Source organism: Hermetia illucens, chromosome 5 (genome assembly GCF_905115235.1).
Source record: "Hermetia illucens chromosome 5, iHerIll2.2.curated.20191125, whole genome shotgun sequence".
Classification (NCBI taxonomy): Eukaryota; Metazoa; Arthropoda; class Insecta; order Diptera; family Stratiomyidae; genus Hermetia; species Hermetia illucens.
The window spans coordinates 92,394,038-92,409,093 of record NC_051853.1 but is presented as its reverse complement, the minus strand read 5'-3'; the positions used below and the strand labels follow the sequence as shown (position 1 = coordinate 92,409,093).

The following is a 15,056-nucleotide window of genomic DNA, read 5'->3' as shown; positions in this document are numbered from 1 at the left end:
TCCTAATTTTCATTAGACTCCCGAAATAATACAATCCAATGGCTTTGTAATTATATGACTTGAACGTTTCCTGTACACCGAGCTCTCATTTAGAAATGAATTATTGTCACTATTAAACCTTCTAACTGGTCATTATCTGTAAGTTTTAGTCTAAATGAAAAAACAATAACGACCCGAACTATAGTATGAGCTGCGCAATATATGCTAAAAGGTTTTTACAATTATCAAGTCGAATGATGATAGCATACGTCATAATACCACAAGGCAGATAACAATATATCACCAGAAACACCAATTATTTTTATATGCGTAGATTTGTTCAACTGTTACTGGCACAACTCCCCTCATTCTACACCGAATAAATAGGTGAGGCCAAATTGTACATGAATTTACGAGCAAAGTCATTATTTTCTCCTCTCCGTCTAAAATCGTTTCCCCCAAACACACAATTTCAGCTCCATGAAATATGTATGTTTTCACAGACAAACCTAATAAATTTCCAAATTAATACGCAAACGCATCAACAGTTAAAATTTCCGTCCATCGACTACATATCATCCCAACGCTGCCACCTATTTCGTCAGGATGTCTCACCTGTGTCGAACCTCCCCACGATGGGAAAGGGTTAAGGGCAATCCATGACGAAAACCACATCAGAGCGCATTAAAATCGCTCCAAAACGTGCTAGGACGCAATAAAGGTAAAAAGGAAGTTGGATTTGTTGTCAGAAGTTAAAAGGAAGAGGGTGGCACTGTGAAAAAACGTGCGCTATATCCGTGCAGCACGTCCACATTTCCGATACTCTCCCTGGAGGGTACTCATAGCCTCTCTTGATGTTGGATACCACGAGGACAACAATCTCCCTTTCTCTCTCCTGCCGTAATACACTATACAGTGGAAACCGACCAGAAATATAAGTGAGAACAATTTCCGAAACAAGCCCGTCACAAGGGTCAAAGGAAAGTTCCGGCATATTGTTTTGCCACTTAAAGTAATCATCTGAGAAGAGGTGTTTCGGAACAACAAAAAACTACAACGAGTGGAGATCCAAAAGATCGATATCTCTCGCATATAATTTTATTGTAATATCTAATTAGGTTTATTTCACACGGATTTATTCTCTCTTATTTGACATTCTCTTCTGTGCCAGTTCACTGAATTCTCTTCGCTCTCACTCTCCAAAGTTGACTATTGCGGTTAGTCCACAACATATATTTTCTCTCTTCAGGATATGAATATATGAGGTATAGAGATGCCATTGCAGCGAACGTATTAACTAAATGAATTCGACCAAAAGAGTATCCACATTCCATGAATAAAAGGACACGCAGGAGTTGTTTATCGCCATTATATTCACCAACTGTCTTTAGAAGTAATGGCACGAAGCGTAACATACACATAAGTTGCTTGAATTTTCAATCAGTGTTCCTCCCCAGCACTATTTTTAGAGGAGTTCATTACTTCAGTTGTCAACTGCACCTAATTTAGTTGGGCAGGAGGATAACCGAAGAGGAAATAAAAGGAACAGTCCCGACCTATATTCCTCCGAAGATTCATATTGTCCCGAAAGAAGTGATATTATTACACACGTTTAACTAAATGACATTTAAAAATCACTTACCCCAAATAATTTATATACAAATATAAATAATACCACGAGATTCTATCAACGGACAGGTTCGCAGATGAGTTCTAGCTTTATACATCACAATTCGGCCCATTTTTCTGTCACCTCCTGTATACTTCGTTCCTAGTGACTTTTCTGAATTCCACCGTCACTTCACATATGATCCCTTCTTCTTCTCCGGTGGAAACAGGGTACCTCATTCGTCCGAAGATCCATAGGCATCATTCCCGCGATCACTCATCTTTCGTCACCTGATGTTGCCTTCTATATCCTGTACACCCTTAGTGCGATTCATCGATATGCCAAACTCATCGTGTCCCAGTTGGTCTCGCACCATAGAAGGCGAGAAGTAAACCTCAATTAACCCAACTCGCTACAGGATTACAGTGCCCTATAGGAGGTATTGTGGTCAGCATTACGCTCGCCCGAGAATATTACCCTGATTTGACTTTACCTATTCACAGCTGAGTCGACTGGTATCGACTCAAATCACGATACAAATTCCACTGCTACCAGTGAGATTTGAACCACGACCTTCCGTACGACAGCCTTGTGCTTTAATCGGAACTCAATTGGCTCAACTTAAAGACATTTTTGACGTATAGCGTCATCACCAACGGCTAACTCCTCCCGAAACCGATCTGCGAACACTTTTATTGTTTTGAACGTGCTCCCCAAAACTCACACTGTCCGTCCGATAAACAATACGCTAAGCAATTGAACGGAAGCTGGCTGTTATACATATACCTCTTCTGTAACAAACTTCTACCTACAGAACAGAACTGATTACTACTGATTCATCTTTTCTATAGCTAATCCTATCAGATCAGAAATATTCTTTTCTCAAAGATCCCCCCTTATTCGTTTACTCCCAGTGCGCCTCCCGATATCGCTTTCTTCGTTTCCATCGAGAAAGATGGGCTTGTGGTCACTATCAATGTATTTTTCACTAACTTGCTTAATTTTTCTGTTCAGACCTAACCTTTTACCACGGAAGGTAAGCTTGCATTCATGGTTGTCCAGTACAACGTCGTACCGCTAAGATTTCAAGGAGGACTTGGTAGTTTATCAGCCTCTCCACTCCATGGCCCACGCATCGAAATCACTTTCAAAACGTCGTATTGCGATCTTGTGGCACTAGGAAAAGCCAGCATCAGGGTAGACCATTGGTTCTCATATGGTTTGTCTTTTACATATCGGCATGTTATCAGACGTAACCCTCAATCAAGTAGCGTTATGTTAATTTAGATGCGTTTCGTATATTGCGTTGAATGATTTATGAGAGCAGGTTTTGAGCCGCCTCATAGTCATTGAGGTTGATTTATGTCAACCCTATTTAGCCTTACGATTCAGCTGCTTACTATATGCCAGACACTTGCCACCATCTGCAACATGCTAATCGACCACATCCCTCTTCCCTTGACATGCGTTGTGGATCTCCATCAAATTCTTTGATAAAATAGCCTTCTTTTCGCCCATCCTGCATAATCTATCGTATTGTGCGAGGCATTTCTTGAGAAATACTGGCACAAGAACCAACCTATTATTACCTTGCCCGCGGTAATCAGTCTAACCGTTGATTTCACCGGCAAGCTAATGGAAGCTTTCTGTATAACCTAAAATGCCTTCCTTTCCATGGTGCTTTGATCTTCTCCGCAGTACAGTGTGTACGCAGGCATCTTCCCGAGATGTCACTTCGTTTAGGTCCTTATATTCGATCATTAGCTTCTGCTTTCGGGCTCTAACTTCGACTTGCTCGCCTAATACCTTTTATACATGGCCGCGGAAACTATCCGCTGACTTCTCGCTGGATTTATTTAATTCAAACATCAGATCCCCTTTCTCTCGATGTCGGATCCACATTCATGCACGACGTGGGACATATCTCCTTTCTTTGAGGTAATTATCATTTCTCGATAGATCTTTTATTTCTTTTGCCGCTTTTTGCTACCCACCGTTGTATATCTCAAAGGATCACTGGTTTTTGATGCTCCTGTTTTGTGACTACTGTGGCCACAATCGAGGAATTGCCAACTTTCGCCGATATTTCAGCAATCTGCCTGCGATGAAGAGGTTTTTTTCTTTTTGGGAGCTTGTTGAGATCCAGAGAGCTAATATAAGGCAACTTAATGCCCTTTATCGGTGGCGAATATTTTGGTGAATGTTCCACGTCTCCTTAACGAACTCACACAATTCATTTTTCCATTCACTAAGTAAAAAAATGCCATTCCTTGCCGAGTTCCGCGCCAAATCCTTAGTGCCGAGGAACAGTGGTGCGATCTGTCAAGCTTCCACCTTTTAGGAAAAACATCCAGCATAGATCGAAATTCCATTTCACCTTCACATCTCTTCTAGCATTAAATGCTACATGAGCCAGGATTCCCATTATCGAAGTACGACGATTATTAAGTACTGCCTATTCACAAAAACTGGCGCTGCTGGGTTTCGAAACCCTGCACCGTTTCTCCTTCATATTTGGTCTATATTTTTGAGTATCTTCCACGCCCTACCTGATACGCTGTGACTTGGGGTTTAAGAATATATACAATATGTCAATAACTCATGGCTACGACATTCGGCTATCGAAAATGGTTAATGATTTGTCTCTGGAATATGAGCACGCCCCTCAACGACAATTTCGAGGCTCCCTGCAATGCTCGCCTTCTCCAATTAGAGGGAGAATTCCAGCAAAATAAGTTGTCTAACTGGACCTAAGCTAAGGGAGATGCTGGCACTCTGGAGAGTGCGAGGCCAAGCCAAGCGATAGCAGATGTAAATTCAGTGTCGGATTGTAACTGACGGCTATTGCAAGGCGCACTTTGCTCTTCGGTCCAGGTTAAGATACATCACAATTGTACAGAGCTATACACAAAGGGAGACTCTCGATATAGTGGATAATGATGCTTTATACAAGCAAGTACACCGTTGTAGTTTAGAAAAGCCTTCCTAAAGGTGACATGTGAATATGAAGAGTAATCTGAATGCAACGGTGAGCTCTGACAATACCTCGCCCGGACATGTGATAAGACCGTAGCGATAATGGTAATAGGTTTGTGGATTTCTGCATTTTCCATCGACTCGTCATTGCTGGCAAATTATTTGAGCACAAAGCTTGCTATATGATCAGCTGGATTTCAAATTACCGACACCGTATGTAGTTAAATTGGCCACAAATTTGCGAACTATTTTCTAAATGTGCATAACAAGACGCAGGTTGCCGCCGACGTTCCGAAGAGGCGCCATAAGATCTGGTTGTCTGTGGAATTGAAGGCCCTCTAGTTTGCTGCCGGCAATGGAGAAAATGATGCAATCGCTAGGCTTTTAAATCTCCATCTAGCGTATTAAGCCGCCATTGTTTCGCCCAACAGTTTGGTCGTTTACCATCGACTTCGATGTTCAGGCCAATCTTGGCGAGTGAATACTCGTTGGCGCAAATTACGTGACCGTACCATCAAAGACGTCTCTCTCGCAATTTTTCCACGAACATTCAACTCCATATCGCTCAACTCATTTCGGATGTGGTCAAAACGTACCACACCACTAGTCCAATGCAACATCTTCGCCTCGATTATCGAAACATACCGTTCATTGTCTTTTATAGTCAGTCAACAACACAGAGCGCATTGCGGTAAATTTTAGATTTGAGACGTTGATCAATACGTCGATCACAAAGGACACCAGTTCTGGAATGCCACTTCATCCAGATTGCGTGAAGCAATTTCATAACGGAGTTCTCCAATGACTGATAGCATTAACCTGAGATATTTAAATCGCTCACTTTTGGGTAGGTCACTGCCGTTGACAGTGATTGTGCCTGGGGATCGACCGGCAAAAACTCAGTTTTATTCAGATTCAATCTGAAACCCTGTTGCATGAGGCGATCGTTGCATTTTTGGACAAGCTGTTCGTGATCAGTTTTGCTATTATTTTCACCCACAAGACCATTAAGGTCGCCGGCAATGATGATATAATCATCAGCTGACACGTTACAATTCTTTTTATCGAGAAGTTGCCAGAAGGCATCTTTCTCGAAGGGTTCTTGCGAGTTCCTCAGTATTTCCAGTTAGGGAGCCAACATTTAGTGTGCAGACACACATTTTTTTTTTGCTCGGAATAGATGAATTTTCTTGGTCGACCTGTCGCGGAACCTGTCACCAAGAAATATCAGGTAGGATTTAACATAGTGGAATAACTCCAACTATACTTTATCTATCTCTTTCTGATCTCAGATTTTATTTTTGATTTACTGAGGATAGTGCAAAGTACGTTACCCCAAACCCTCCTCCTTTACCTGGGCTTGGGATCAGCATACTCCCTGGTAGTCTGATAGCGGATAGCGGACCTCAGGCTCTTCCTTTTTTTACTAAACGTCCCGCTGGGAAGCATCCTTTTCGTTCGTGTTTAAAAGCTAACAAAGCTAATGCTAATATGGTGTCTTGATGGAGCCACTAAGATTCCGAGAATAATGCTGTCCAAAAAGCGTTCCCTTAGATGTCTGCGAACCGTTGAGCATCTATTTTACCTTTCGTTTGGTAATTTGAGTCAGCAGATTAGCAAGATGTGAACTTCCTTGAGTATTGTTGTAGAATGCAAAGGCTTCGTGATTGCATTGGTGATTAGAACAATGGTACCAATTTCGTTGTCTAAAATTTTTTTTTGTTCTTGGTTATTGGTATTTACCTTCTACATTTCATGGGTGTGCTTCTAAACCCAGGTATGACCACTAAGCCACATTTTCGTTTCAACCTTTATCCATTCTTATTCTAGTAGTGCCTGCAATTTAATGAATTTGCCATTGATATTCTAAAATTCAATCATTGCCGTTGCCAATAGTACGATGCACGTATTCCTCCTATGCTACTCCTGGAAATTTAAATGAATTGAATTTTAAAGAACAAATATTTAGAGAGTGACAATCAAAATTAATAGAGTTGTGTGAAACTATTATGTCACTATTATTTTGTCTACAAGTTTTTATGAAGATCAAAGTTGCTGAAATACCAGAGAACACCGAATATACATCTCAGAATTTTAGACTGAAATAGACTAATTTTGAATAACTTGGCAGAGCCCCATAGCTGAATCCTATAAGCCCATATAAGTTTAAGCACTGATGTAGGTCAACAACTTGCAGTTCAGAGAAAGTGTAGCATCCACAAAAAATGATTGAACTTATATATTATATTGGTGCACGATGAACCTAAGGGCGGTCTCCATACACCAAAAAGTGGATCATAAAATTATCTTCCAACCGAAAAATGTGAAAAAAATGTGGTGATCCATACGAATGGTATCTAAGCGTAGAAATGCTCTCCGTCACGATAGCTGCGCAAATAAAGTCAATAATAGTACATTATTATATTTCGTAAATTTACTGCGAACCCTCCTTAAGTTCATGCTAGATCCGGCAAATTACAGCAATACAGGTTTTAATATGAAGCAGTACACTGAAAATTTTGGTGAAAATCCCACTGCTATTAACAAAGTTATAGAAAGTCAGAGTTGCCTCTTTTGCGACAAATTACTACTTTCAACGAGATAAAATATCAGTATCACATCAAATTGAATACTTTGAACTTCTTTTTCGGATGTTTGCAGGTGGCTTAGTTTTGTTGCTAATTGGACATCTGGGAAGTTTAAATAGCATTTGACGATTTGTTTGAATAATTCTTTCAGGTGAACTGCCAATACTCTCGTTTTGTTTTCACTGCTTTTTGCCCCGTGGCAGTTCTTTACATAAGCTATTTGAACGTTGGTTTATCTCTGGCTGTTTTCCACAGTCAGAAGACACAGTAGCGGGAAGCGCGCAGATATCGTTTTATATCAGACTCTTGGTCTTCCAAAAGCGTCCAGACTTTCGAGACTCCAAAGTCGATTAGATCTAAAGCTTTGTTGATATCCGTCAGCCAGTAAGGAGGCTGACAGGCTGATATGTGGTTTGCAAAACAAAACCTTATTAAAATCGGTTCGATGTTTGTCTGCCCGTCCGTCTCTCTATCTGTCACACGCTCTTTTCTCATAAACGGCTATACTGATTGACACGAAATTTGGTGAGAAGGTGGGAACTGTGAACGCCCAGACATGCAGTGAGTGATATCCTTCCATATTGCATGCAAAAGGGGGTGTAAATTTTTTTTTAAGGGATATTGTCATGTTGGATATCAAATGAAAGGTCTCAATTAGTACTTTTCGATGCCGGTGTTGGTTTTGACATTTGTTAGCAAAGCAGTTAGTGGGAAAGGTGGAAAGTGATCATTTCTTTAACGAATCCATTCTCAGAAACTACCCAACTAAAAAATCTGATGATACACTCGATATCGATATTTGCTCAAATTAAGTTAATAATAGTATATTACCACATTTTTGGACAAATTGAGTAAACCCTCCACGCACTAAATTTGTAAAAGTTTGTAGTAATATAGAATATAATATGTAGCATATTATCCACAAGTTTGATCAAAATCATACTATTACTAACAAAGCTACAGTAGCTCAAAATCGACTTTACCGTGTAAATTTACTGCAACTAAATATCAATATCACACTAAAGTGGGTAGTCTGACATGCTAAATGCATATCCATAACGGGCTACGTACAAATGGGATAGTTCTGCACTCAAATATACTCACGGAAGAAGCAAACAAAACCTTTCATACCTGAAGCGCCGAACTTCCGGTTTCCCGACTTATTTAAACTAGTCCGCAGCATCATATTTTAGGTTTTAATTCGCTCCTGGATTATTGGTAGTATTCACTAACTCATCTTATTAGACAGTGTAGCGAGAATCGAAGGTTGTTCTGGCTGTGAACTTTCATTTCCAGATACATTTTGACGTTGTGTTTTCACTCCAGGGCAAATAGTTGAAGCTGGAAAGCTATCGGAACTTGACAATGTTTAAGTTTCTGCCGCAGTGTTCATTTGTTGCTGTTTCCATCTTGGAACAGGAAGTGCGTTCTATTTCAAGGCTTTATTGTCTTGACATCCTCTATATTTGGCAGTATAGCTTTGTCCACAATTACTGCATTTTCTAGCTCTAAAGTCCTTTTTATTTTTGGTACAATGAACTGTTTGAAGGAACTCACCTAATCTGCACTAGAAAATGTCCTATATCTTTTGGTGTTCCAAAGTTCCTGATAGTTCATGCACTAGGCAAGACCATTGCGTTTATGTAGTCCTTTCACTGTGATTCTCTTGTACAAAAGATAACGAAGATTGTATATCGTCTTTCTTTCCTAACTTGCATGTCTCTGAATTAGGCTCAACTTTGAATAAAATTTGCGCTAATCTGTTTCGGTTCATTAACAGATTTGACCGCATGTCCTATCTCCGTAAATTCCTCTTTTATTTCATTAGAAACAACGTTTCGTTCAATGCGTTGATTACAATGCACAGACCTTTGCTGCTTGTAACCTGTATGTGTAGTATTTTCATTTCCTTTCAAATCCTTGGTGACTTTTCTAGACCCGTCCTCAGAGTAAATTCGAATTTCTGTCTGATAAATCTCTCCATTTTTAAAGGGAACAATGTGAAAGTTGTTTCTCCCAAGAGTTATTTGGAGTTTCTCCACCAAACTTTCGCTGCTGTTCCCAAGGAGGTAAATTGGAAGAGGTTTAGCTTTAGTAGTTGCTTTTGGTGCTTTTTGAGCTTCCGATGCAAAAAGGTGGAATCTAGTTTCACTGGATCTGCTATCTTCCTTGGTTAGTTTCAAGACTTCATTTGCATTACTGACATTAGACAACTGCGGACCAAATATTATTGAGCAATGAGGAGCTTGATTCCAAGTTGAGTAGTAGTTGGCATCTGTCATGTTAAGATCCCTGATTTGTTAAGCCGGAGGAAGCGGCGGATGCCCGAAGATACTGTAACATCTGCACACCAGGAAATCTCCTATTGTCGTGGGTAAGGGACTTGAAGAGCTCTCTCAATGAAATCCAGGTCTAACAAGCGTAAGTACTTTGATTCTGATAATTATGGGTTTCCATCAGTTGAATCCTCACGTCGGTACATCCTTATCGTCACCTGAACTCGGAAAGTCTATCCTTAAATTCTACAACATGTGGGTTGTATTCAATTTCGGCTGTTTTGTTTTCCGACGGATGCTGTCCTGTTTCGGGACAAATTCTGTTTAGCTTCGAGCATATCTAGCCCATTATGTTGATTGTTCGAATTCATTTTAGCATGATATTCCGTATGACCCGTATGGCCTCTTATGGACTGTTATGTTAAAGTCATTTCCGCCGCTGTTTCTGATAATGTAGTCCTTTCAAATTCCACATGGTTTTAACAGTATAAACGTTAAATGGTAGTTTGAAAATCCTAAACACATGATCATAGTTTTGGCTCCAAATGGCAATGATCTACTCTGTTTCATTGATCTTCAATTTTCTGTAGCAGTTCAATTATAGGCTTCTCCTTCTCCGATGTTGCTGATCCGGCTCGACGGACCAAAAAAAACTGGCTTTCATAATTTTTGCAGTTATATACTACACCTTCCGTAATTAGAAATAAACGATACTTCTTTATGATTTATTTTTAACTTCATAGATTATCTCAAAAGTCTGCCAATTAAACTTTTTAACGGTTGTATTTGATAGATTTATTAAATATAAGTTACATAGCTCCCAGGCACTGGAGTGCAGGAGCTTGTCATAAATCAACTCAATTTGAGTGAAAGTTGAGTGGCCGCGTTATTTGATGTAATCATTTAAAACACTTAAAGGATATTTCTCATTCTCTCTCATTCTCAAGTTCAGATTATATAAAAACCCTACAAGCAACAAATATAGTGTGCATCATATCCTTTCATTCCTGATCAAAAGTTTCTCGTACACTTCATCGAGCGGGGATGAATTATACCCTTCACCCAAATTGCATTCAATTCATCGAGTGCACATCATCAAAGAGCACGACATGCTACTCTCCAAAGGACACAAAGAGAATGATATCCTTTTTCATATCTCTTTCTAGTTGAACTAAGTCTCTTAATTTTCTCAACTCGATACTCGTTTTGGAACGCAAACTCCACTAAACTCTGACCAAGAATGCATCTGCGAATGCGTTACCATGGCATGCGGAGATCGGCCATTTACTTAGCGCACATTTCGCATACTCAACACTTGACATGGCCTCACACCCCCATCATCCGCCTGGACCAAAGGCGCAAACTCGTCGCTTCTGCCATGTATAGTGTACAGTGCTTAGTCCAAAACTTTGAACACCTTGTGGAAAAAAGAACGTTGTAATGCATGCACCTATGTGTCGAAGGGTATGCCGCTGCTTGGTAAGAGTACAAGAGCGTGTTACAAGAGAAGGCAAGAGTGGTTCCTATAGTGGAGTCTATGGTTTAAGACCAGAACCGCCACTGCAAGACCAAAATACCACGACCGTGTTTGTCGGTTCGCTCTGAACACAGCCTAGTCTGAACGACACCCATTCGTGCAATCTTGTTGCCAAAGGTATCGACTGAGTTCTTGGTGTTTAGTCTTCAGTGTTGTGTCGGGGTGTTATCACCGCTTGTATATGCTCTGTGATGCGTCCGCGAAGGATTCAACCTCATCATTGACTTCAACATCTAGAGATTGAATCCAGTTTTGGAAAATTTGTGAAATAGTGAGAAACACTAGCTGCTGTACTACTTGTTAGTTGTGTCCGTTCGAGTTCTCCACGTGAAATGCGCCGAACATTGGAAGATGATGCGTGCATCTTGCTTCCGTCCCATCCACGGCATCTTATCTGATGTGATGTGCAAAAGAATGATATGCGCGGAGATGTTTCGTTTGAAATGAGAAATAATTCTGTCTTATCGGTCCATTCAATTAAGTACCTGTTTATGGTATTTGATAACTCGCAGTTCGGCGCGTCCTGCGAAATGTCCCAATAGAATCGGACGAATCTTTCGTCAGGAGTTTTTCGCCTACTCGTTGTTATTGTCGATGTTGTCGCTGTCCCTCAGCAATCCAGTGTTTTGTCAATAAATATCCGATCCAGAAGTGATGAATTAATCCCGAAGGAGCGAGAATCCAATTTATAGGTCCTCCAAAGTGTTTTGTGTGTCCTTTAGTGTGCGAACAACGAATAGAACAAGCGTGAAACAGTCCTTACGATAGCCTGCAAGTCACATTGATTGAAAGCTCTGTCCAAGGATACCAGTGCAATTCTCTATGTCAATTCGAGTATTGTGGAGTTGTACCAGATAAATGCGGCAAATTGGCAACAAAAGTAATTATAAAAGTTATACATTTATGTACATTTATTGAAGGATAGAGAACACAGGGAGATAGCTTAACAAAATGAGTGGAGCCTGTTGCTTACTAGATATCACTAGAATGGAGTAGCGGGGACCAGGTCAAGTCCTCTGTTGTTACAAACTTTATGTTATCTCGGGACTTCAAAATCAGTTTTTAGATACACGGCACGTTCTGCTAACCAAGCAATACGAAGGGTAATAATCAATAACGAAGTTTCTGTATTACGTAAAGCCCCAAACTGGTGCATCGAAAACTCCAGGTAGTATCTGCGGTAATAAATAATGAGCCCCAATATACTGTAGATACGCATTTGTCGCAATGTTTTCGAGACCGAACGTAATTACCGTAGTTAATTGCTTACTTTATCTCTAATAAGTGTTCCTTGCGTGAAATTCGAGAAAACAAGAGATGTTCTTTGCTTGTATAATTGAATGCGGACCGAAACTTTGGGTTTCGCATTGCGAATTCGTTGTCCTCCTAGGCCTCCTGTACCGTGTTTAAGTTTATGGAGATAAATCGAGGACACTGCTCTAGTGGTGCTCGTTTTTATAAGAAGTTAATCATCGCATTAGACCTGTGAGGAATTCAGATGAAATACAATTTTCGATGAATACCGCAATCTCCCTAAAACACATGTTAACTGACATACAAAATCCATAGTTTGTAAATGCATGGAACACAAGTCCGATTAACCCACATTCGCTGTTCCGAAAATTTATATTCCGGAGGCACTTACGGGGGAAACAAACAACCCACTTAACAACATTTATCAAAATATTTGACTTTTAACATGCAGAAAGAACACTTTCCGAGAGCGTTTTCCCACCATTGGATTCAATAGTCCTTCTCCGTGAAACGATGGCTTATTTTCCACTGTCGACTTCCATGTGTCCTGTTCAGTCAATATGTCTACTAGAGAATCGCACAGGATGAAATTTATGATGCCGTTATGTTTCCTAGAGTGTAAGTGAGAGAGTGAGAGTAAGTTTTAGTGTATAACAGAGGGTGCGGCATTTTTATTGCAAAGTATAGAAAACGGTGCGAAGTGTGTATAGAAATCCAGCAGAAAGCAAAGGAAAAAATGAAAATGAAATAAAATAAATAAGCCGGACATCATAAACGTGTGTTTGCACACTTATGAGAATTGTCCTTTTGGGAATCCTGTGCGATGTACATATGTTCGAATATTTCACACATAAGAGCTGAGACAGGAGAAAAATGAATGTTGAATGAAAAACGTTATGCCGAGATTTATAGGCAAATTCCTGTCAAAAATATTGTTTTCTGAATGGAAATGTTCTCTGGCATGTACCTGAATGTTGAATACGGAAAGGTGTAGGTGGAGAAGGGTCCTAGGTAAGAAGGATTTGACAAAGTTTTTCTTCCTACGGTGAAAAGAAAACCTTCAGCAGAAATGCAAATACTAAAAGATTTATGCAACGTTTCATTGGGGTGAAGAATTGGAGAGACTATAATAAGCGATGTACCAAAAAGAAACATCCACCTCCATCCCAATGGGATATTCAAAGTTAGGTAATTTTTAAACGTCAAATTGAAGACCGAAAGTTCATCGCCAGCGCACAGTTGTCTTTAAAGGAAATTAACGAAAATAAATTTCAATTTAGGCGCAAATACTTATTCATTCATTTCATTCTGTCCCTTTAAAATATAGAAGTAGAATTCTTTCTCTAAAGGGGAGCTTTTTGTCTCCATTTTTCATAAATGATTTTTAAAAGAATTCACCTGTTGCGTATTTCTCCTATGGCTCTCTTTGCCTTTAACATTTCACTATCTGAAATGTTTCACACGAAATCAATTGAAAGTTGATACTATTTGGCCTACAGTTGTACATATTTATATAAAAACAAATTAATCTTTAATGGTGACATATACGGATTCCGAGATGTTATCGTAAAAATAATGGATATTTTTCCTTTCCTCCCGAACTTATGAGAAGCGAATAATCCCCGAAATTATTAAATATTTCACATATGAACTATACTTCCAGTTAAAGGTTATACCCACCTCTAACTACAATATTTATTGAAAAGTTTAGGAAAGGAATACTGCTGCCTCGAAAGGTCGAGTTGAATGAAGATTCAATATACCGGGCTCGCCCCTAGCGCGCGTGTTTTTTCTCATGAAATAGTTATTATTCCGATATTCTATCGAATATAAAAAATACAAAATAAATAAGATTTTGTTTTACGCAAACACTTGATTGGAACCTTAAGAGTAGACTTTTTTTAATGGGAAGATATAAAATTCTGCTTTATAGTATTTTAAAAGTAATTCCTCACACTGTGCTCTACTGTTTTCGATGAAGCTACTCAGATACTTCGATTAGTAATTAAGTAGCTTCTGACGGATTTGTTTATTCCCAATTAGGGGAAATAGTTTTTGAATTGCTCTAGTTACGAGGAGCATTCAGTAAGTCCTCAAAAACGGACAGTATCTGCTTTGGTTTGGTTAATATGATCATAGCGTTCGCTCTTTTTCTTTCAAGGAGTTTTATTTGACCGAAAGACAACGATTATAACAATATATTAATTTATAATATTCATCGGTACTACTTCTATCTTTCTGTCAGTTTGTTTTTTCCATGCCGCCAAAAATTTTCCAGTCTGCTGTCGAAATTGTTTAGCTAGTTTTTGATCTCCTCTCCTGTCCAAAGTAGCGCTTCTCATTTGGTTTGATAGGAAGCGGAAAAGATGGGAGTCTATTGGCACAAGTATGGTGCATGCTAACGAGCCTCTTATTCAGGCTCTTTGAGGGCACTCGTGACGACTTGCGCAACATAGGGCATAGCATTGTCGTAAAGCAAGATGGTTTCACCTAGTCGATCGGATCTCTTCACCTGAATTGCTTCATTTACGCGGAGCAGACGGGTAATGTAGAGCTCACTTTGCGCTTACCCCACCAAATTGAAATCTTCTTTGGATTTAGGTCCTGCTTGATTATCGGGTGCGGCGTTTCTCCTCAAAACACCTATTTTTTCCTTTGTCTCATACTGGCGTATAGATACTATTTTTCACTCTCGCCACGATTTTGTTCAAAAGGCGTCGACGTGGACACAAGTGTATCTGGGTTTATTTTTTGGCCAATTCGTGACTTGTTTAGTGACTTGAAAGAATCTTCATCGACCGCCATTAAAAACTAACTTCACCATTCCTTTCTCTCTG

The 15,056-nt window shown here is 39.6% G+C and overlaps 1 protein-coding gene across 3 annotated transcripts in view; it reads left to right on the top strand.

Annotated features, from left to right (window-relative positions):
* Positions 1-15,056, top strand: part of LOC119656739 (teneurin-a) — a 769,843-nt gene that overhangs the window by 305,207 nt on the left and 449,580 nt on the right. The window contains exon 1 of one of the 3 annotated variants that reach the window (XM_038063288.1): positions 11,116-11,845. The exons of the other annotated variants lie outside the window; for them this stretch is intronic. The gene's annotated coding sequence lies outside the window, so the exon portion shown is untranslated. Of the gene's footprint in view, positions 1-11,115; positions 11,846-15,056 lie in introns of those variants that run through there. 3 annotated transcript variants of the gene reach the window in all.